This window comes from Alligator mississippiensis, chromosome 10, assembly GCF_030867095.1.
Source record: "Alligator mississippiensis isolate rAllMis1 chromosome 10, rAllMis1, whole genome shotgun sequence".
In the NCBI taxonomy this organism is placed as follows: domain Eukaryota; kingdom Metazoa; phylum Chordata; order Crocodylia; family Alligatoridae; genus Alligator; species Alligator mississippiensis.
This window is the reverse complement of record NC_081833.1, coordinates 11,100,747-11,124,505: the sequence shown is the minus strand read 5'-3', so window position 1 is coordinate 11,124,505 and position 23,759 is coordinate 11,100,747.

Sequence of the window (23,759 nt, the reverse complement as noted above, 5' to 3'; positions counted from 1 at the left end):
TCCCAGGCTAAACAGTGTAAGAACAGGCTGTTGAAAATGGTATAAGTGCTGTAGTTTTAATTGTACTTCATATAAACAACATTTACTTGTACTTCCTATAAATACATTTACCTCGTGCCTTTTGTCTGATGGTCTCTGAGCACTTCACCAAGGTGAATAAGCATTATCTATCCCCCTCTTACAAATAGGCAAACTGAGGCAGAAGAAGTGAAGTGACAATGTAAGAGTCCAGTTGAGCCCTAGGTCAAATATATACATGATATATGGAGCAGCTCTCCTCTCCCCACGGGGTATTATCCCAGCCAATGTTTTCCAGTAGTGCTAAGGACCCAACATAAACCGTAAGTCCTGCGTCGCGTTGTCTACACAGAGCCCAAACGCCGCATGCACACGGGTGACACTATGAATGGGCCAGCCATACAGTCACAAGGCCTGATTGATCCCTAGGTTGTGCAGTGCCTGGAAGCACAGATGTGTGAAGCACATCTGTTCCTGCTTAGCATGGTACAGATCCCAGAAACCAGGTCACCTGGAAGCATGTGCCCAGCCTCATCACCTCTGGCACAAGCTTGGCACTTATCTATAACAGGTACATTGCCTCATGTCTGGCATATAACACCCGTAGAATAGGAGCAAGTGGGAAAGGCATGCTTCTTGGTGGCATGGCACAGAGATGGTGTAGGCCAGTTCACAGAGTTTTCAGGCCAGAAGTTCCTAATAGAGAATCCACTCTGACTGGTTGGATGTCATCAGCCATTAAATTTCACCTTGTTACCCCCATATTGGGCCTTATCATTTGAGTTTGGCTAAAACGTGTCTTACCAACAAGGGAAGTGGTGGATTCTCCACTCCTTGAGATCTTCAGATCACAACTGGCTGCCTGTTTGTATGTTCCTCTGCTTAATAATCACACAGTTAAATGTTGGAAGCAGACAGAAGTCATGTGGACCCAAACTACCAGCCAGCATTGTAGGGGAAGATAGAGCTCTTTGGGGACTAAAAGGCTGAGTCGTGGACAGACATTTGAAACCTTAACGTGGGACTGGCTACTCTGCATGGCCTAGTGTTGACAAGGTTCCTTGGGTGAATTTGCTATCTTTTATCACCTACACTCTACACCCCTGGCCAAGTGTTGGGAACTTGGTGACTGTAATATCTCTAGAGAAGGGTATGGGACCTCCTTTGTGGTCCCTGCGTGGTTCCTTATTCTAAGTAAGGTTTGTTTCTATTTCCCAGATAGTCACTGGCATTATGTGTTTCTGGGGGTAATTCCTTCCTCCTCAAAGGCTGTGGAAGAAAACCAAAAGCTTGGGTCTTGCAGGGCCCTTCTCTTCCAGACCGGTGCTTAGAATCTGGGGGCAACACAATTAGCCAGGGTGCTGTCTAACCACATCTCTCAATTCATAGTCACTCCTATGAAGAGATTAGGTTGTGAAGACGGCAGCAGCTACTGTGGCATTTTGCGGCATGTCCCATCAATCCTGGCGAAGTGATCCTACCTGACTTTTGTCCTTTGTCCCCAAGAGCCTGTAGTTTGACAGACTAGCTGATGTCCTGCAGATCAAGAGTAGATTGATGCATAAGCAAAGCAGCGTGCTGTAAAATGCTGATACTCCTGATGCTCTTCTATGCATACTGGGTACTCTGCAGCTGTTTCTCAACCATGCAAAACCCCAAAGAACTAGAAGTCTCAGGAGAGAAGTTGTATCATGACATTTTGCCATTAATGTGGGGCAAATAAGCATCAAGATGTTGCTTGTGGCCAAGGTGAGTCTCTAAGCCTTTTGAGCCATATGAAAACTGCCCGTTTCAGCTCAGCTAGGATTAGACCATTCATCAGCTCCAAATCACCTCTTCCTATTTGGAATCACATATGGCAGTAATAAAACTCTGAATGCAACAAATAAGCTGCATTTTCCTCCATGCGCTGTGTTGGGGGGGTGTATGAGGTTTGCTCGATCCTGTTATATGCCTGTCTGTCACTATTTTCATTACAAAGGTACAAAACACAGTCGGGGGATGGAAGTGTGGGGTCAGGGGTAGAAATCTGTCCAGAGCTGGCAAAACTTTAAATCTGAGTTTCAATAAAAAACTGAAAGGGAACAAGAACAGTTTTGCATGGTGCTGCTATTTATAACCAGGATTTTAACATGTACCTAGCCGACCTTTTATGGATTGCATGGTACATTGTAAAAGGTTTGCCCAGCTCTGCTTTTAAGCAATTTAAAGTGTTTTCTCCAGAGAGTGCATCTCTGTTCCAGATGTATATCTATTGAACCTGCCTTACCTGACTCAGCTGAAGGCAGAGCAACCATGCTTGCCATGCCCAGATGTGTCCATGGACTGATCTGTTGGTAAATCCCATGTCCAAACCAGTGCTGTTCTCAGTCATATTAGCTGCAGGGATTTCCTAGCATTTATCTCATGGCTCGTGGCACAACTGCTAACCGTGATACCTTCTGGGACAGTTTGCCTTCCCCTTCAGGCTTGTGGGAAGAAAGGTAAAAATGTCAGATTCCCCCAGCTCACTCCTTTTCCAATCTAAGATTACATCGGTGCTGGTCTATATCTGACGCCCGTTGCTCAAGTGGTGAAGGTGGAATCAGCTTTTATCACCCCGTGGCTTATCATTAGGGTGAATAAGAGAGGTCAATGCTGAGACAACAAGATGGACACAGTCATGACATTGTTATTCTTGGTTCTAGAGATAAAATTAAGGAAAAAATGGGCAAAAATTAAAGAAAGGAAGAATTAAAAGACCCAGTGCTAAACATACACAGGGCCATGGCAAATGACAGGTTAATTAGTTCAACAGGATAATTTAATTTAGCAACAAAAAAAAAGCATTTGTGCACACTGAACTGTAGGTAAGATTTTGACATGGCAAGGCTGGGAGGATTTGTTATCCTCTTGTCTTGCTGGGATTTGCTTTAATTATGCCAAAGACTGTTACTTCATTCTTGCCCTAATAACACCGTTGAGGAAATTAAATTACTCAGGTATAACAAAAGTGAACTGATTTTTGACATCTCTTCTAGGCACAACTCCTGTTGTATTAGCTCCTAAACACATTCTTCCTTCACTTAAGGTCTCATGAATATGTATGATTATCACTCATAGTAAATATAAGCACTTTGTGAGAACACAAATTAACTGCAGCATGTAATGCAGGTTGCCAAGGGTATTTTTTTTTCCTTGAATGTAACAAGAAGTGTACAATAATGAATAGAGTGTAGTGAGACATGGAGAAATGATCCTATCAAGGGAGTCTGGCAGCATCAGAAACCACAAGACTAATGCCGGTATCACCTAAATCTTGAGCTACTTTTAGTGTTGCTTAGGTCTTTTTTCACTTTGTTCTTTCTGCTGGAGTTTTTATAAAGCACAGGTTCGGTGATGTGTGGCTCATGCGCTCAGCCCTACTCATGTTGCCATGCCATTGAAGAGCCATCAGATGACAACGATAAATGAAGTTTATTTTCGCTCTATGGGGACTTTTTTACCATCTTTAATTTTCCCTAAGCCTGCAGAAGGGCGTGTGCACCCAAAAGCTTGCAGAAAAAGATCTTTTTTTTTTGCGATTTCTTAGCTGGTCTAATAGCAGGTATCATCTCTGAACCAAGAGTTCTAGACTTTTGCATTTCTTTTTGTCTCAGGCCAACACGGTGACCAAATACATCCCTGAGCGGATGACAACAGCTTTCAGGAAAGCTGGAGAAGGGCAGAGCTGTTCTTCCCTAGGATCAAAGAGGACCCAGACTCGTGAGAGAGAAGCTCCCCTTTTCCTTCTCTGGATTGGTAGCAGTGTGCAGGTCAGTGCAACATGAGGATGGAGCCGTGGCTGGTCCCTGTCATTCACTGTTCACCAATATGAGGGATGAGGATCTGACGGCACCTGCTCTTCCCCCATTCTTGGACTCGCTCCATCCTCCGCTCCTCCTCAAGCAGACCCGCACATAGCCCCCAGCAGATGGGGATGAAAGGCTTCTTACCCCATTAGCATTCACTTAACCAACAAAATTCTCTCTGTGGTTTGATGACGTTCTTAGACCCACACACAATGTCCGTGTACGTGACTTTTCACAAACCACTAGCCACCCCTTGTTACAGCATTGGCCAGCACTGACTAAGCATGGACGTTATGGGAAGACTCGATGCTAGCCTGCCACACTAGTGTCTGGCATCACTCAGAGGTTATATGGAAGGGGTAGTGATGATGGGCAGATCTTATTAATTAAATCAGGTAATATTATTGGCTTTACTTCTGCCTACGTGTAGAAGCTGCTTTATACTGTCTTCTACTAGTATTGTGAAGTTAAACCTTTTTTTCTTCCCCTGTCATCCCAGTACAGTTCTTTTTTTTTTAAAAGGCCATATTAAAATATGGTTACTGCACTGATCACATGATTTTACATGGGCTGGAAAGGGAGAAACATGACCAATAATCAGCGGGTTAGGTTTCTTTTCCCCCAATCATCTTAAACAGATTGCTTTCTAAGAAACGAATTTGCTTGTGGATCACATCACCTCCCAGCCTATGCTGGGGTATTTCCTAGTTGCTTGGTGGTCTCGTGGATCACAAGCAAACGCATTGCGGGTCTGTGGGTCATAACTACTGTCCCAAAGTTTCTGAGGAGAGCAGCATGTGAGTAATGAGTTGGGTCCTGGCACCTCCATAGCAGAACTGTGGAAAACTCCATGATGCTTGGCTTCTTGGGATGCCTCGCTGGTGCTGATCACAAGTAAACTAGGGTGAAAAAGCCAACATCTGTAAGAGGGAAAAGCCACTCCCTACAAAAGCCCTACAAACTCTCAGAGACCAGGTCAATCATGACACATGTGCACAGAAGGGGTGCTACACTTAGCTCTCTGGCAGGAGAAGACAGCAGGGGATGCTCAGTGTTGTATCCTCACCTTTGCCATCAGATCCTACCGGGGATGGATTTGAGTCCATATTCAGGCTAAGGCACATCTTTTCCTCTACTCTTTCCATTTGAAGCAGGCCCTGACATGCACTGGTCTTGAATCTGTGGCCACTAGCTCCCATATTTGATCCTGAAATGCAAAGTAAGTCAGCGGTTATGATCATGGAAACCCATGAATTGTAAACCATTGCTATTGTATCCACACATCACATTTTATAAACACTTGTAACAAGGATGATACGAAAGAGGTCAGTTTGGGTTGCACTAGGAAAAGCTTACTGTTATGTAATGCCTCCTCCAAAACACTTACTTAATTCATTTATTGGCTATGGTCTCCTGGGATACATTTACTATGCAGGCCTCTTATCCCCGATTATTTACTGTAGCTTCTCCTTTGCCACTTTGCTATCTTTGCCCTGTAGCACTTGTTAATATAAAAGCACCTTCTGGTCCAGATAGCCCTCCTTCATCTCCATCCCCTTCTCAGACCCATATGGATGCATATAGTGTTTTAATAAGTGCGTTTGTATTGCGCATGTGGGCACATATGTTTCAGAATGAGTGATTAATATTAATCAAAATAAGTGTTGCTACCAGGAGCTGCTTCTCACTCAGTTAATAAAACAAAGCTTGAGGGCTTTTGTACTTGACAAAAATAAAATAAAATTAATAACTTTAGCTGGAAGGATATTCAAAAAGGTTTTGGAAAATCTCCAAAATGTCTTTAGATGCATTGAAAAGCCTTTGAGACGTTGGAAACAAATTAACACTTTTTGCAAGAGAAATTAATCAAAATGTTAAAAAAATACAGCATAGCATTATATAATTATAATAGATCTTCTGAGGAGCTGCACTGCTCCCCCTTGAACCTGTAGTTTTGGGGTGAGTGGGGATTAATCCACATCCCACTATTTAGTCCAAACGCAGTAGGTTGAGGCTGGAATGCATTTGGTCTTTTGTCACAATTTATATTATGGGAACACGCGGGGCCCCCAAGCACGAAGGACCTCAAACAGACTCCCTGTTCCCGAGGCAGACGGGGTACCACCAGCAAAGAGGACAGGCACACTGCGGTGGTGTGGAGAGGACGTTGGGAAGGACTGAGGTAAGAATCGTTACAAGATGGTTAAGTCTCAGCTCTCCGGTTGGCAACTGATGCCAGATGGGAGCGAGTTGTAGGCATCCAGTATCCAGGGAGAGGCTGGTTTTGGGAAGAAGTTTAAAAGAGGATACAGTGGGTCCATGTATTTTGACCCCTGGGATGCTACTATGCAGCTGAGCACCTGGAGCATTTGCTGGCCTTTTGGAACAAGTCAGTAATAATCGGAGAATGCACCAGTATATTGACACCAGTATATTGACACTAACTCCCCAGCACGGCACTCCGCACCTCTCGTGCCCCCTCTTCCCCATCCCGCATCCTTTTTCTGTTCCTCTCCTCCCGGATGCAGAGCCTCAGGTCCCTACTCTCCTCCTATCCCTTTCTTTCTGCTTGAGACTCTTCTTTACATCTGTCCTTCTGATACTTCTTCATGCTCTTTGTCTCTTTGCTACCTCCAGATCATCGCTTGATCACACCAAATGGACAGATGACTATCCTTCATCCGCCCCTTCATCCACCCACAGGTTATAACTGTCTAAGAACTGGAAGTAAGCGCCATTCAGTTAGCAACATGAAGTGCAATTTATCTGTTGCAAAGTTGGCTTCTGCTGGGAATTCCCTGGTCTACAGTGTCTATGTCTCTGCTATTCAGAAGGATGGTTTTTAAAAGCAGGTTGTCATTTGAATTTCACAAGATACCTTGCACGCTGACACTGCCTGTTTGCTTCTCTTTCTGTACCTATTCGCTCTTGCCCCACCCTACCTTGTCACCACCAGCACCATCCCTGTTATGAAGCGCCTTTGTTTCGTGATTTTGCTCTTTAAAAACAGGCTCTGTGGCTTCCAAATGGGTTGCAGGAAACACGTGCTGCTCAGAAAGAGAAACTCAGTGCCCCAAAGCAGTGCAACCTTTTAAAACAATAAAGCTTTGTTTCCATGCTCTACATGTCCTAGCACATTTACATGTTCTGCATACATGGAAACCCTATACATGTGCTAGCCCATTTACACATTCTGCATGTACACCCTTTACGTGTTCATAGATTCATGGATGGTAAGGGGCTGGAAGGGACCTCGGAAGATCATTGGGTCCAGCCCCCTGCATCGAGCAGGAAAGAGAACTGGGGGTCAGGACAGGTAACCCCAGCAAGGTGCCCGTCCTGTCTCCTCTTGAAGATTTCCAGGGTAGGCAATAGCACCGCCTGGGGAGGGAGCTTATTCCACAGTCTGCTCCTGCCCATTCCAAACACAGGACTCCACCTTTATTTCCCTTTTTGCAAAGACAGCCGTTTATTTTTCTCTTTCATCCAGCATATCTATAGCTGAGAAGGGGATGGAAGAGTAAGTGAATCCTGACATTCCCTATGCAACACCTTCCCCCACCCAATGTTTCCAAATCCTAGTCCTGTACAAACAGCCTACAGGCACACTGACAATGCCCTGGATTTTGGATGTGTCCACGTAGCCATCAATGATACGGGTGCATCAGGCTTTCATACCTTCTTTAAAGTAATTTGATAGAAAGCAAATGCTGGTTCTGAAATGCATCTTTCTGGATTACTTCCCATCATTTTTCACTTGCACCTGAATTACATGACGTGGACATAGAAAATCTGGGGCGGCGTTTAAAGGGCAGCAAAAGAACCAAGAAAGGGGAGGATGTTGCAGTCAGAAAGAGACCGGCCGTTACTTTCATTAGAGGCAAGGGAAGTAGAAACAGTTCTGCCAGCTTTTTCCTATGGCTTGTGGGAAAGGCGATGGCCTCCAGACTGCGACTATTGGAACCACCTGCTCTAGAGAGCAATAACCAAGTCCCCTTTGCCCATGAAGGGTCCCTTGTTGGGCAAGATTGTGCTGCAGCAAAGTCAGATATTATAAAGGAAAGGACTGAAGGAAAGAAGAAGGGAACAAGAATTCAGGGATGAAAGCTACATTTTCATTGAGAACAATGCAGGGTCCTCTGAGTGATCAAGCAGGGAAGGTAAATGGACACAGCTGGCCCCGAATTAACGTTACACTTTCTTCAGTGCGGCTCTGCAAAGTGCACAGTCTGAGTAGACAGTCTGAGTAGACAGTCACACGTCACCCAGCACCCATATTTAAAGCAAGGACATTAGTCACAGCTGGCAGGAATGACGGGCTTAGCCCTCTTGTCTGATGTTGGGACCTTTCAGACCGATATACTTCCACCACACCCCTCTTACTGGGCCCAGTGATGAAAAAGGCATCCACAGTTGTGAAGCAGGACATTTCAGTAAATAAAATAATTAAAATGATATCTGCTAAAAGAGAGTCTGAAATTTCTGCTTATTGTGTTTTTCTTTCTTCTTTTTTTCCTCCTGTGAAGTGAATCTAGCATGCAGATAATGGGAGCCACAGTACTTTAATGACATTTAAAGCATCCCAGGAGACCATTCAAAGCAAAAAATGGCAATGTCCTTATAGATAGCAGATGGCTTCTTCAAGGTGAATAATTTTATTGTTTATTGCCTTCGCTGTATGCTAGAAGGATCAACACTTTTAAAATTGCTTGAAGATGTCTTTTTTTTTAAGCATAAAGAAAACATTTAGGAGCCAAATTTTCTATATCAGTGGCTGTGTCATCATCAGAGCTTGGAAACTGGCTTAGAGGCATATGAAAGACTTGGGCTATAACTATCAAACAAAGTATTCTTCAGAAATGCCTCCTATTTGTCAAAGAGAAGAAGTAGGATTCCCACTTACAGGTATGTAGCCTGCTATCCTTGTCTTTGAAATGACCTCCAGACTTTGTTTGGGAAACACTCGGGAGTTACAAAGCCTAATAAAAAAAAAAAAAGCCAAAAACCAAATTCTGATGATGCTTAACATTTCAGGCTGCAGCTCAGAAATCAATCACCCTGCTGAGGCCATGGGCAGTATTTTAAACCTGATTGCCTGCACCTTCGCTGAAGTGTGTTTAAAAAGCTAAAGGCATGTTAAATACCTAACATCAAGTCTCCTGAACTATGTCGGTGCAACTAGCCCGTTACATGTCTCAGTAGCTTTCACGACGTTCCTTTTCTTAATGAAGGGTATCTTGATGAATCGTCTTATAAATGCAACAGTGAGCGCTACTGAAATACGTGCAGCGGACTTGCTCACCTGCATGTGGGTCTTTTTCTTTCAGTGCGACAGAGTAAGTGTCTTTTATCTAGAATTAGGAGTCTTTTAGGAAAGTGTCCCAAGTTTCAGAGAAACAAGAAGATTCAGAGTTCAGAAGTTGGATTTGGACGCAGGTCCAGCATTATGGGGGCTTATGCACAGTTTATGCAAACACACCCAGTTCGAAGCTCTCAGGAGATTGGGCCATCCTTGAAGAATTTCACAACTCCTTTGAAATTGCTCAGAAATATCATGAGAAAATATCCTCCTTCTAGGTATTGCAGTATTTTTTGCTCCTGCTGGAAAATAACAGGAAATGCAGTAACACCTGAAAATATGTTCTTCATTCTCCCCACCCACAGCCACCCTCCAAAAAATAAAAACCCCACCTAACCAAACTCTCCCAAATTTTATATAGGAACCAGATTCTGTTCAGGCTTCATGTTAAGTGACAATCAAGGTTATTTTTAATTCTGACCAAACTTCTATCTCTTTTTAATCACTGCTTTTCCCTTTGGATGTTTGACACTTGGCCAAAAAAGTGGCAACTGCAAAAATAATCCTAAGTGACCTTCCCCACAGCACAGAACTGGTAACAGGAGCTGTTTCTGGCTTGAAAATGTCTCTCTTCCATTAGTAGTGTCATTCCAAAGTCTCGTGCCTAAGGATGTCTTCGACTATTTGGTCTTTTTGACTTCAGGGTCTGGTATTGGATCCTGCAAAGCAGGATCGTTCTGTTAAAAGACTTTGCTGAAGGTACAGCAAAGAAAGTATCTGCTTATAACTTTTCATTCTCAGCTTGAAATTTCATTCCTGGAAGGATGGAGAAAAGGTCACAGCAGAATTAGGGGGGGAAGGACATCCATAGATCATGGGTAGAAGTTGCTCTTGAAACATTTCCAATCAGAAAGATAAAGCATGAAGCAGGATACAGGTCTCCCCTCCTCCACTGTGCCTTTTACCTGAAAGGCCATGTCGAATTTCAGCTAGTCTGGCTGGCAACTAAATCAACCTTGAGAAGGACAGGGATGGCGCTGCTGACCTCCCTGACCCATTTCTCAGCAGCCCTCTGCTGCGATTCATGCTCTGCGTGGTTTCAGATGCCTCGCCACGCTTAGAAGCAATGCAGCTTGATAGAGCAATTGAGAGTCCCTAAAAACCAACGTTGCTCCTAGGCTGTGTGTGGAAATAAACCTCTTCCCTCAGCCTGTTATTTGTGGGAAGAGGCCCCTTTTAAAAGAGCTTAATTTTTTTTAAATGAAATCCTTCCGGGAGTACATCCTGTACTCACCATTGAATGCAGTGTTCATCTAGCAGGATTGCTGCTTGGCAGTGTAGTTTTTTCTGCTGGACACATTTCACATAGATGCTTTCCAAACAGCCGGACTGATCCTGATCCCTTCCCTCCATGCTGGATTTATGTCTTTCAGTCAGTTGGGCCCTTATCTTCAGTCTAGGCTGGCCTTCATGCAGTAGAGCTGGTGAGCTGTTGGAGGGGATGTGCCAAGGACCGGAGATCTGCCTGTGAGGGTAAACTGGATCAGGCATGGGAAATGACCAGGACTGAGTTGGGGAGAGGGAAGGTTTCTACCTGGATCCTCTGGGGCCTGTTAAGGTTGAGGCAGCTCCTGAAGCATAATAACTACTCTCCTCCTCAGAAGTTATGTTCCCACATCCTCCACCAAGACAGCAGCCAGGGCTGTACAATGAGGCCAGCCCTGGCAGGGTGGCACACCAGCTGGCATAAAGGGTGCGGCAGAGTGCCATCTTGTCTCTCCCCAAAACTCTGCTATGGGACAATTTGATTAGCATGGTCACTGCAAAGGGCAGACTCCTCTGCCCCAGCTCTTCAGGTAACCCTGAGTTGTAACCTGAGCTGGATACATTCCTAGGAGAGCGGGGGAACCTGCTCCCTCTGCCTACGTGACTGGCCTCACACACCTGGGTGGGGGCTTAAACTCCCTATTGTTCTAAGCAATGCCAACCTGACTGGGAGGGGGCTAAAGACCCTGCCAGTCTACCCGGCAACCAGTGATGCAGTTCAACTTGGTTGGCTGGCAGCCAACGATTGCTGGCCTTCACTGGACCAGGCAAATGAGGTCATAAAGGCTAGAGAAGTGAAGGACTGCCCAAGAGGGGGGGAAGTAGCCATAATGAAAACTCTCAGAGAGAAGCTGGACCATCTGAAACTTTCTCTCTTGAAACTCATGAGCAATGAACTGCCTGCCTCCAGAGGGAATCTCCACCTGCCTCTGGATGATACTCGTGAGTAAGCTACCTGAGATCTAACTACGTATATAGCTTGAAATAACACAGATGCGTAATCAAAGGCTACCACGCCACCTTGCTCTAAGGGATTTCTCTGATATTGCTGTACCCTGTACCCTATTCCAAACCTACTCCTTGTATCCAATACAGTTCTCCTTTGTACTTAGCATGGGAGACTTATTGGGAGAGGGTTTAGATTATGCCTTGGGGTCCCCTTGGTTTGGCTATTTGTGCTCCAGACTGAGGGAAGCATCCCAAGTTCTTATAGTGGGTTAAGTACCTTAAGGGCTAATAGGCCTGTGTTTCCCAGAGGGCACAGGTCCAGGATCAGTCCAGACTCTGGGTGGTGGCAGTATCACCCCCAGGCTAATGAGTGTGCTCCAGGAAGGGGGTTGGCCAGACGTGAGGTGCCCCCAGGGAGGCACTCGGAGCCTGCAAGGTGGTCTGGTGCAGTCAGGCAGGTGGCTCAGTGCAGGAGCACCCCCTACTGGCCTGCCACAAAGGGTCTCTTCAGTGTCTGCATCTGCTGACCATGGGCTGATTCTGACCACCTTACAGCAAATAGCACCTCGCTTTACAGGTGGCCCATTGAAGAGCAGGGGGTCTAGTAAAATGCCCCAACCTCATGCAAATAGACCAGAATCTGGACGTGTGGTTTCTACTGGCCTATGTCAGCCATGATTCCAGGGCACCAGCCATCAACCCTGGGGTCTGGCGGTAGAGAGGATGCTGTGCAAGACAAACAAAGGCCATGTTCTCTCTCTCTCTCTTGTGTATGTTTCCCCGGTGAACTTCTGTACTCTGCTTTAGTTGTAAAACCAAATCTTGTCTATGGAGAGATGCAAGGTGTGTTTGCATTGCATCCCCACAGAGCTGTCTCTCCAATATGCTTGAAAACAGCTTGTGGCTGGCCAGGTGTAACCTGGTCACTGCAGCCCTTCCAGATATGTCACAAACACAAAAAACCAGCAGGGACTATCCCTGCCCAGACCCTCCCTCCCCCAAGGTTGCAGTGTAGACAGGCCCACAGACTCACTAGCAAAACTCTGTAGGCACTCTTGGGCAAGGGATCATCATTTTGTTTTGCATTTGTACAGTGCCTTGCACACTGAGGTGCTAGCAGTGCCTTGGGGATGGTCAAGCAAGGAATAAATGTACTCTGCCTGGCCACAAATGAAATGCATGAAGAATAATGGCTGACAAGCCTTGCAGCAGAATCAAGACAGGGCATGGTTCACTGTACAAGCCATTTGTGTTGCTACATAGAAAATAACTAATTAAACATGGAAAACAATGCTTGCTTACTGCATGCTGGTGTTTTATCAGGCTTCTGCCTCAGTGATTTCCCAGCCAATTGAGGGCTTCTGGCAATTGCCAAAGAATTCCTCTTACTTAAAAGCCAGGCTTCTGCTAATCCATCAGTGACTTCTGTGGCACCTTGATGGAGATGATTGTGTCAGGTCTGTGTTTTCTGCCATTTGTCTTTCCACTGAATGGGAAGGAGGAACATTTCTCTGGGCTCCTGCAGCTGGCACGGCAATGTAATATGGTAATAATGTCTTTGATTTTGTTTATTTACGCCCCCCCGTCCTCCCCCACCTTCGGTTATGGTTGCCGCCTTGCTCTTAGCCTGAGAGCTCATTAGTTGGTCTCCAGGCAGGTCAGAGCAATGCCTCCGTAAATCATTTCTATGAAGCTAAACTGATTTCCCTGTTGGAGGACGCATGAAAAATGGCATATAAATTCACAGGATCATAAAGACGTTGCAACCAGCATGAAATGTGTTCCTGCCAAATTATATTATAATGCTATGTTACATTTACAGATACAGAATCACGTTCGCATTTCACCAGGATTATTATAATGAGAATCGCAGAGGAATAAATGATGAGTTACGGTAATAATTATGAGTCATGACAGTTGGTGCAGCTCCCGAAGTGTCTTGGGCATCGGGTGCTTTGTTATTAATGGTGCTAATTAGTATGGGCAAGATCACACCCTTAGATCCATGCATGGATTTCCCGCTTCTGACCCTGAAGAGTTGTGACGTTCCCAGCAGCCGCCCCACAGGGTGGAAAGACAATCCTGAGGCCCCAGTGATGTTTTCTGAATAATTTGGGGTACTGAAGGAACATGGCCTATGTCACCATGTACTGTTGAGGAAATCTCTGGGTCCAGTGATCATCACATGACAAGAGAAAAATTGCATTTGTCTCTTCAATCTGTTGTAGATGCCCAGGAATCTTGCATCTTCAGCATCCTTCAAAATTTGGCCCTGTATAGGTAGAAGAGACAACATACTTAGATTATGCTCTGAAGCATTTTCTAATCTAGCAGCCTTGAAAACTGCACAATGCCTGAGCTCTCAATAGTTAAAGTAGCTTCCCTAATTGACTTGCAACCACTGTAGTGTAAGAGTTTTAACACTGTGAACAAAGATTACATATGATTAGATAAGCACTTTAAAAGCTTGGAGGGCTGAATCATTGCATTTGTTAATTGTGCTGTCTCATTTATCTTGGTGCTTTATTTATTATGATACAGTCCCTGAAACCTTAATAAAATTGTTTCACAAAGAAAAATTGTTACTTGCAAAAAAAAAAAAAGAATCACGTTTTAATTAGTTCAGTTTAACCGTGCTTTCAACTCTGCCACCCCGTTTCCCCCCAGAAAAGTCTCTCTTCCACCACCTGCCTCTCCCCGAGGCCACGTTTTACTCTGAGTATCCTTTCAAATGTGTCCTTTTTCTCTCTTGTCATGATTGCTAACCTCACTTGTGTTGGGCCAAGCTCATCCCTGGCCATACGTCACTATAGTCAATGGATGAATCTGGCCCACCATAATTAGCCAGACACCTAGTAGCGCTGGGCATGGCCAATTAGTAGCTCTGACTAGATTTGTAGCTGCTGCTGAGATATACTCAGCATCATTTTAGTGGATAAGATAAAGGTAGATTAAAGCTTTAAGCTGCAACTTCATGCTGCTCAAAGTTTCACCCTAAAGTTGATCTCACATGAGCATTTCAGCAGTGATGGAGTGACAGCATCAGAGGCCACATACTCCCTATCCTAGTAGGGAAAAGGAAATAGCATCTGAACTACTGACATAATTCAGGGTACAGCTTCCCCAATGCACAGGGAATGGGAATCTTCCACGGGCTCCTCAAGCAACACAAGGCAACCCGAACAGGGCTGAGGATCTCGCATTTTCCTGTAGCACTAGGCCTGATCCCCACTGCTCTGAGTGGGGTTGGTCACTTGAATGGGAGCTATTTCTTGAGGAAGGGTTGGGGGACTGGGCCCCTGGTTCCTAGCTGAAGTACCACTTGGACTTTAAAGCCAGTTGATCGGATGTGGAAGTCTCCAAACAATTTGACATTTCGACCAATCCGCGCGCTTACTTAGCAGCTACCTAAACTGGAGTAGGTGATGAGTCCTTGCAAGCTAATGCAGCGTAGCAACAAAGCTGCTGTCCACCAAGCTGGTCCGGATCAGCAGTAAAGGAATGGCAGAACCAGCTGATGAACTCCCCATACTCAAGGAGTAGAAATAGGTTATAAATTGCATCAGGACCCATTAGCCCGGTCTTGTTCAGGGCTCTGGCTGCGTTGTGGTTTGGAGCTTCAGGTTCCCACAACACTGGCTTTGGTTTACTGGTTTCAGACCCTCTGAATTTTGTCGATGCCCGTCTACGCCTACCTTTTCGGCCTTGTTCTGAATCTATGGCCACAGCTGAAAGAGTCCTGACTGCCCTTTGAGAGGGCGTTCTCTCTTTTCCCATAATTCCCTTCTTATGCATCTATTTCCCAGGCTTCTGGCAACTCTTATACTGAGAATATCTTGCTTCCCTAAATATCATGGCACTTCTGTTTTCCCCAATATTAAAATGCTTAGGATTGAAATGAGGCAATGCCCTATCTGCGTCACCCCCTAACCCCCTCAAGACTATCTGCAATGCCCTTGTACACATGCCTGTAACTAAAATAAGCATGTCATGAATTCAAGTTCGCCCACTGGTACCATTTAACCTTTACTCTGAAGGTCGGGCCCCAGCAGGTTGTATTCTGATCGTGCTTGTGTCCTTGTTGCTTCATTACCTTCAGCAGAGCTACTTCAGCATGAACTTGAAATCAGGCTCGGTGTCTTGAGTTGCATAACCGTGATCTGACTTTTTTTTTTTTCCCTTTCCAACTTTAATGTCCACCTCTTTCACTTCTCCTTTATCTTTCGGGTCTGTCTGCGTGATTCATAAATAATGGTCAGCTCATCGGCAGACTTGTCATTCAAAAATGCTGGCTAAGGGACAACCGCATCACATTCAAATTCTCCACTGCTTCTGGAATGATGTTAAATAACTGGGGAGGCATAGTACATTGTCTGACAAAGACTTCTTTTGACACAGCCACTCCAACAATCCTCTCTTGACTTTTACATAACGCTTGCAGTCTTCATAAAACCCAAAGTCAATTCCAGTCAGGTATTCAATTCCAGCCATCTCCCTTCCCTCCAAATAGGCAAGGCACTCCTTTGTCATACACTTTTGTTAAGTTCACACACGCTGTAATCAATCTTCTGGAGAGTTTGTGTGTTTTCTCCCTGACTTGTGCTTACGTGACCTCCTTCCTCGTAAAACTGGCTTGTCTGATGCTCTTGCTTCGGGTGCCGAGCCCAGTGCCCTTAAGAAAATCAAAGCAAATACATTTGAAATTGCATTTTAGCTGAAAGGCTTCAGTTTGCTAAGAACAACCTACCATCCCCTGGCTGGCATCATTAGATTAATAGTGACATCATTAAATGAAGTGAACAATACAGCAAATGGCAAACATTCATCCAAGATGTGAATCAAATGGGAGCTGGATGTGATTTGAGGTTCGGGAAGTTTGTACGGGAGGGAGATTTCTCCGCTCCCCGTTCTCTTCACCTGGCTGTCGAGGCTGCACAGGAAAAAAAAGGATATGGCCAGTGCTTTGTGAGCTATCGCAATAAGAGGCACCTTTCCCAGGGAATTTGACAGCCATAGTGCTGAGAAAAAATATGTCAATAGGCATCAAAGTGAACCAGTGATGCTATGGTATTTAGAGGTGCCGGGATCCTGAGGCCTCCCTGTAGTGTCCGATTCTCCTGATCAATCTATGTGTTTCCAGCACCCACTCACCAGTATAACCAGTTCATTTGAATCAGTCTGATTGATTCAGCTGTACTACTTAAAAAAATAAATGTACACAACGTGTAGAAATAAATTGCCAAAATAAATGCAGGGCAAACTAAATCTTAAGTCCTTGTTCTACTGACTTTGCTGGGAGTTTTTCCTTAGCAAAGTTTAACTTAAAAAAAAAAACCTTAAATGGAACTGAGGATTTAGCCTTGTGTATCCCTTCTTGAGCTGGCAAATTAAAAATAAAGACTGGGCATTGCTTGTTTACAGCTTCAGATGGCCATAAATCATGACACTGAGCTGTCATAAGTATTAAATCACTGCCTTGTTCTGCAGTGAGCAGAGAATGGGATTTTAATAAACAATATCTTTGATTAGTTTGAGCAGAAAAGCAGCGAGTAAGTACCTATTTGTATCCGTCAAAAGGTCTGATTCCTTGTAGTGACTCTGTAAAAATCCTTGTAATTCACCTTGACTGCAACAGCTTTTGCAGAATGCATGGGAAGCCTGATAACTTTTTGCTTTGCCCAAACGGTGCTTGTGAAAGAACAAGCTGCACAAATGCACAGAGCTGGGGAGAAGAGGAGCAGGGTGTTTCCCCTCCTGATGCAAATACAGCAAGCTATCGCACGACAGTTTTGAGTAATGGCATAAATTAGCTACCTACCAGTAGTGCAGAAGACCTTGTACCACTTTGAATGCATGACTCTGGGTCAAGTATACAGCATAGCACTGATATCCCATGACAGCAAAGGACCTTATCTTGCTGCTGAAGTCAATGGAATAATTTATGTCAGCTTCAGTGTAAGTAGAATTAAATGCTCCGGCAAGGTCCAGGCAGACATGGTTGGGTATCCAGTGAGTATTGTCTTGAAATGGGCAACTACCGCAGTATTGCATGAAATGAAAAAAACTGAAATCTGAAACCAAATTTTGCAGTTTATTTCTGTCTTTGGTATCTCTGGATCTTGCTTAGACTAAGGATAGCTTATGTTCGGGTGCTGTGGGTTGCAGCACAGCTCCTCATGCAGTTGACATTATTTCATTTACATAGGGCAACTCTATTGATTAGGATCCATCCAGGTTGGGACATGAGACTTGAAACTCTACCCCAAACTCTATGGAAGTCTAGATTCAATCTTGGTCACCCTCTCATCCTTCAAAGTCATCTATCAACTCAAATAACATCTCTGTTATCCTATTATTTTCTTTAGAAAAGGCACAATTGGAATATCAAATCTGAATTTTGGAGTAACACAAATTCAACTTATCCATCTGGATCCCATCCAGATCTAGATCCAGCATCATAAGTGCTGTGTTAAAGGATATTTTCCCTGCATTTTAAGTCATATTCCAGTATTGTACGCCGTTGACATCAAACCTTGACTTTTCCAAGGACAATTAGAGGCAAGTTTTTCACAAGGTTTCATGCACTTATCTTGCTATTTTTTAATAATGTTGGAACAGCCTGGGGAGCTGACTGGAAACTCAGCCCATGTATGTATGTGCACATATAAAATATATAAAAGAAAGGAGCTATATAATATCACTTCTTGTTTTTGTTTTTAAATCTTGCCTTAAAATGGTAACTTGAGTTGTGGGTGCAGGGAATGAATCTGAGCTTCAATCATAGATATTTATTAAGATAAACAGAAACCTATTCCTGAGGACAGAGAGAAAACCAAAAGCTGACAAAAAGTAGCAAAGGAAAATAGAACGTGACAGTTTTCGCTAGCATGATGAAAAGCGATGGTGCATAGCCAACAAAGGTCTGCAAAAAGGATTTTGACTTAATTTTTAAAGCTTCTTAATATTCTCATGATACTTTTAAGAGGGTCCAGGACAAACTTTCCCCCGCTTTTAACATATTGTTATTTATGCTTCAGCCTCCAAGAAATGGGCTGAAAAAGTAACCGAAACATAAAACGAAATAACCGCCAAAATGAAAGCAGGCACAGAAACCGAGAGATTTAGATACAGAATAATGAATGTCCCAGTGGGATAATTAATTTGCCTTACAGCAGCTTGTTATTTTTCCAAGATATTATATTTATGCAGATTTAGCTGTAGAAGTGTTACATTGTTGTAATTCCTCCAGCATGAATCAGCTCTAATTATTCATTGCTTACAGCACGGAAAGAAAATAAAAGACGAACTGCAAGTTCATTTTTGTTTTTGAAAACAAAGAAAGAAAGATAAATTTTATGAAAAGAAAAAAAGGCCATGATAGCAGACAGGGGGGTGTTGTCACGCATTTCATGGCTGCAATAATCCCTGGCGTTCCTTCAGGGTGCTTTTGTAGGTGAACTGTAGATTATTTGCTGAAAAAAATACCTTCTGAAGGACATTTCTGAACAGAAGCAATGGTGAGGAACACTTCTATCATCTTTTTTGACATTATCCTTATAATCCATGTCAGTCAGTTGCCAAAGATGTGTCCTGTTTCCTCCATAACCAAGAGAGCTGCATCCCGCCTTGGGCATATTGAATAGTGTTGAACCACTGGCAGTAGGATGATACCAGAGCTGCATTCCCAGCGCACAGCAAGTTTGTACGCCTGAGTCTAGGCCATATGGTTTTCTATCTTCATTTTTAATGTTTATGTTTTGAGTCTGATTCAAATCCCCTTCAAGTCATTGGAAAAAAGCTCCACTGGCTTTTTAGTGGGCTTTAGAGGAGGCTGTGCATGTCCATATTTTTATCACGTTCTTAAGGCCCAATCTTGCAAGGTGCTGAGCCCTTCCAGTATCTATGGAAGTTGAAAGCTCACAGGAGCTTGCCAGACGCAGTACCAAAGACAGAGCCCTCCATAGACATCTGAAACCTGAAGAGCACCTTGACTTCTACCTCCCAATATCACATTCAACACAGGCAACCAGAATCTGCACATGGCTACTATGTACTTCAGCCTGACAAGTCAGAGAGAAATGCAGTATTGTTAACACTGGAGGGGCAGGGGTGGTTCTTCACTCACCCTTTTCTGGGTCTCTCCTCTGCTTGGCCCTAATCTGCGAGATAGAGGAGCAGCGGTGGTTAGTTTCTGGATGGATGCTGTGCTACATAGTTGACAATTAACCATCTGAACGATTCAGTGGTTTCTCCCGAACCAAACTATGGATGATGCACAGATCGGCAATGCAGCCTGTACTGAAGATAAGAGGGCCAGTTGACTACAAGTCATAAAAGCAGCATGTAGTAATGTCCCGGAGAGCTCCATTTTGTATACCAGACAAAGTCGTTGGAACAATTCAAGTGGAAATCACCTCTGAGACGTCCATCTCAAGATCCAGTGCTTATTTCTCCTGGACTGCATCAAGGACTTCTCAGTAGAGTGGACGCCTAGCTCGACATGCCAACATGCTTGGGCTCTGAGTTTCAGCTCCTGATTTCCCAGTTTTCAGAAGTCATACACACAACTCAGCATACATTTTATCTTGGGGTTTTTAACCCTGCCACACTGCTTTCACTTCATCATCATCATCATCATGTAGTGGCATTTTTTTGCTGTTAATCTGCATTCTCTGCCATACATACGCCACACATATGAATCTTACGGGACTAAACTCCAATTCTCAGTAGAGGCATCAAATATCTTGCAGTCACACCCTTTGCACAGTTAGAAGCATAGTGCCAGGCTAGACCCTCTACTGCAGAAGGCATTGGCAGCAAATGGGTTGAATCAGAGTATAAAGGGCAACTAGTTCTTCCAGCTGCTTATCGCACTTCAGACCATTTCCCTCCATGCAAAGCAAGATTTAAATTAGCTTCAAGTCCTTTGTCAGGATTTTGAGAGAGCCTCGCTCTCCAAAATTACAAGCCAGACAAAATTTCTGCTGTCTGATTGCCCTTTGGATATGATCTTCATGAACCTCTGGGAGAAGAAAAGGCTACTTTGCCAAGAATGAACAGTGGCCTTATCCGCACGGCACTTAAAGAGATTTTATTAGATGTTTTAGTCATGATATCAAGATTTAAGACTTTTTTTTTAAACTTTATTTTTTTCCATAAATAAATCTGAGCTGTCTCACGAGTGGGAAAAGGCCTTTATCAGAAAGCCCTATGCTGATACCATGGAAATGTTCCGCTTTTTTTTTCCCCCTCCTCCCTCCAGCAGATATCTAATCTGTGCAAAAAAAGAATTCATTTTAATTAAGTTGAGGAATATCTTTAGTCTGGCGTGAAAATTGAAATGTATCATTCCTAATGTACAGTACTTCAAGGTTATGGTTTGCATGGGTTTTTTTAACTCATTGTTCATCTACATTAAGATGAAGCAAAGCAATAGAGAATTGCCTGAAAGAACGCATAGATTTTGAATTTAGATCTACCCATCAGTCTACATGGAAAAAAACTCAGTGTCAAGTGTTTCAGATGGAAGTGTCTGGTAGTTGCATCAAACAGTACTGAATCCTACTGTTTTCACCGGCATCTGATAATGGTACAAAGGCTTGATTTCTTTGATTCTTTGGCTCCAAATTCAAAAGTTCATTCCAATGTCTCCAAATTATCTGAGCCCAATGAACTAGCTGGAAAAATTACGCGGTCATATTTGACCTTGCAGAGTCCAGGCCAGAACTATGATGCTGATAAGACTTTGCTTACTGATATCTCTGTCCTTGTACTCTATCCCCTTTTGAAATCCAGAATTATAGACTCGTGCAATCTAGTTGCAGTCCCAGGAGACTGAATGGAGAGTGTTTTTGCATCCTAGCCTTTCCATAGAGTTCTAATTTTCATAGTCCATATGACGGCTTACCCACCCACATTTCTAGGGGGGTACCGTGTACCCAAGTAGGAAACGCAGTCGCCTTTCCAAAGCACGGGCAAGCAAGCTATGGAGAACCTGAACCGGGTTCTCTACGTCACAGCAAGGAGCTGTTCAGCAGCCATTTCCACTGATGTGGAGGGAGCTTCACTGGATTTTCCAACAGACTGGTCAGGGTGCCTGATCACTGTACGGATCTCCTGGTCCACTCCCTGGCTGCACAGCAATATGCTCCTATTGCAACCCTGCCCTGTTAGCACCGTGCATGTGTGGGAGGATCATTCCACCCTCTTATCCCCTAGAGAGAACTGCTGATCAATGCCTCTTTGAGATCTGCACCGGGGTCAAGGATAATTCCCTCTATGAAGACAGCTGGTTAAATGCACAAATCCAATACAAATAAATATGCCACCTCACTGCGCTGGGGCTGCTGGTCCAAGAGATAATAGGATGTCAGTCAATTGCTGTAGCTACCAAGATAATGGCAAGGAAAACCAGAATAGCCCCAAGAAGAAAATAACATGCTAATGTCCATGCTGTAAAATCAATCAGCGATACGAGGTTGATTCCTCTTCTATGCAGTAAGCATCACTTTAACTGTTCACTGAAGAGGATCATCACCTCCTTGGCCATTATATATCGCTTATCCTATTACCTTATTATTTTAACTTCAGTGCTTTTTTATTAGCATCCACTAATGGCTCTATTCTGGACCACTAAGAGCTTCACTGCCCCAGGGGCCTGATCTGGACCACGTGTCTATGGAAGGAAGCGATCCTGCATTGACCAATGGTAGGAGTGAAGGACAAATGCCTGTTCAGCTGTATTTGCAGTGGGCAGCAGATGCCTGTGTGTGTACCACTGCTTGCTGCAGGTTGAAATGTCAGGTCTTCTTAAAGAAATGACTGAGTGACCACCGAGTGGTCCACAGAAGCTATAAAGGCAGGTAACATCATTATACCAAGCATACCAACAAAGCTCTCTCAGGTGAAGTAGAAAGACTCTGTGGTTTCAGACCAGAAGGTCCTAAATTCAGTCCTCACTGACTCCGAAATCCTGATGGCCAAAGTGTGACCCCCTAGCTGATGTTCTGAATGCCCTTTGAAACTCCATTTTTCCTATAAACGTCCAGTTCAACTGCCTGGGGTACTCAGGTTAGTTATATTTCTGCTAAATAAGACTGGGGGGAGAAGTCTTTTAAGAGTAGAATATGAAGACATCACTAGCTAAGTGATTTTTTCATGCTGCTGGCTGACTTTATTGGCCGTTTAACAGAATCAGCACCACGTAAGTAAATGCTGTCCCATTCCCTTGGCAGGTAACCCCTCGGCAGTACTGTATGGTGCCCTGTATGTTGGTAATGGGCCCTGTGCTGCTGTGGCCAGTGATTTTCAGATAAAAGGGAAAATTCACTGAAAGATTATGTCCATGTAAACTCTGGGGGTGCTTATAGGCAGATGAACTGCAGTAAGGAACCCATTTGTGTAGCATGACTTCATTTCTGGGGTGGATGAAGTGTTATGTGTGTGTGCTCTCACCCTTCAAAGCCTTGCACAATCTTACCCAGGCTGATTGAGTCTCAAGAGGTACGATATTGGACATGTACACTGTAGCATCACAGACGTTGTGCCATCTCCCGGTCATGAGCCAGTGGGCTGGACCCCAGTAAATACAAAGCACAAGGTGCGCCGCTGTGTCCTACCCTGGAAATGACAATTGTGATGATGATGGCAGGGAAAACCTAGGTCAGTGGTTCCCAAACTGTGGATCACAACCCAAATGGGGGTTGCAACATCAACAGATAGGGTCATGGGGTTGGGGGGCTGTGGGCTGGGAGTGAGGGGCCATGCTGAGGAAACGGGGTCATGCTGGGGGAAAGTTTTGGAAGCACTGACCTAGGTGAAATAAAGCTGCCCAACTAATGACACGTTTTAAAGCGTGCTTGTCCTTCAGGGATGCCATTCTCTAACATGACATGCCTGCAGCATAATACCAGTCCCAAGTAACTTAGATTGGCAGGGGGAACGGGAATATGGGAGGAAAGAAGCAACAGAGTTGTTGCAAGCAGCTCTGACACTACAGGATGCTCCTGTAGTCCTAGTTGTGACCTGATGGATCCCAGAGCCCTTCACCTTGACTCCAAACCTCAGTGACTGCCAGTGCATCTTGGTGGCATCTTCTAAGTCATTTTGACCATAATTTGAGTCTTCCAAAGCTAAAAAGAAGGGTTTCCTTGATTTATAGTCACTGGTTTCAAATCTCATCAGCTCCTCACAAAAAATCATCATGCACTATAGTAGTGAAAGAATTTTAAGTTCAATTAATCCAGGCTGTCAAGAAATGTATACATGCCTGAGTAGTTCTTAACCACACAGGAATCTTGTACCAGTTGGAAGATGGATTAGATATAAATCAGTGTTGA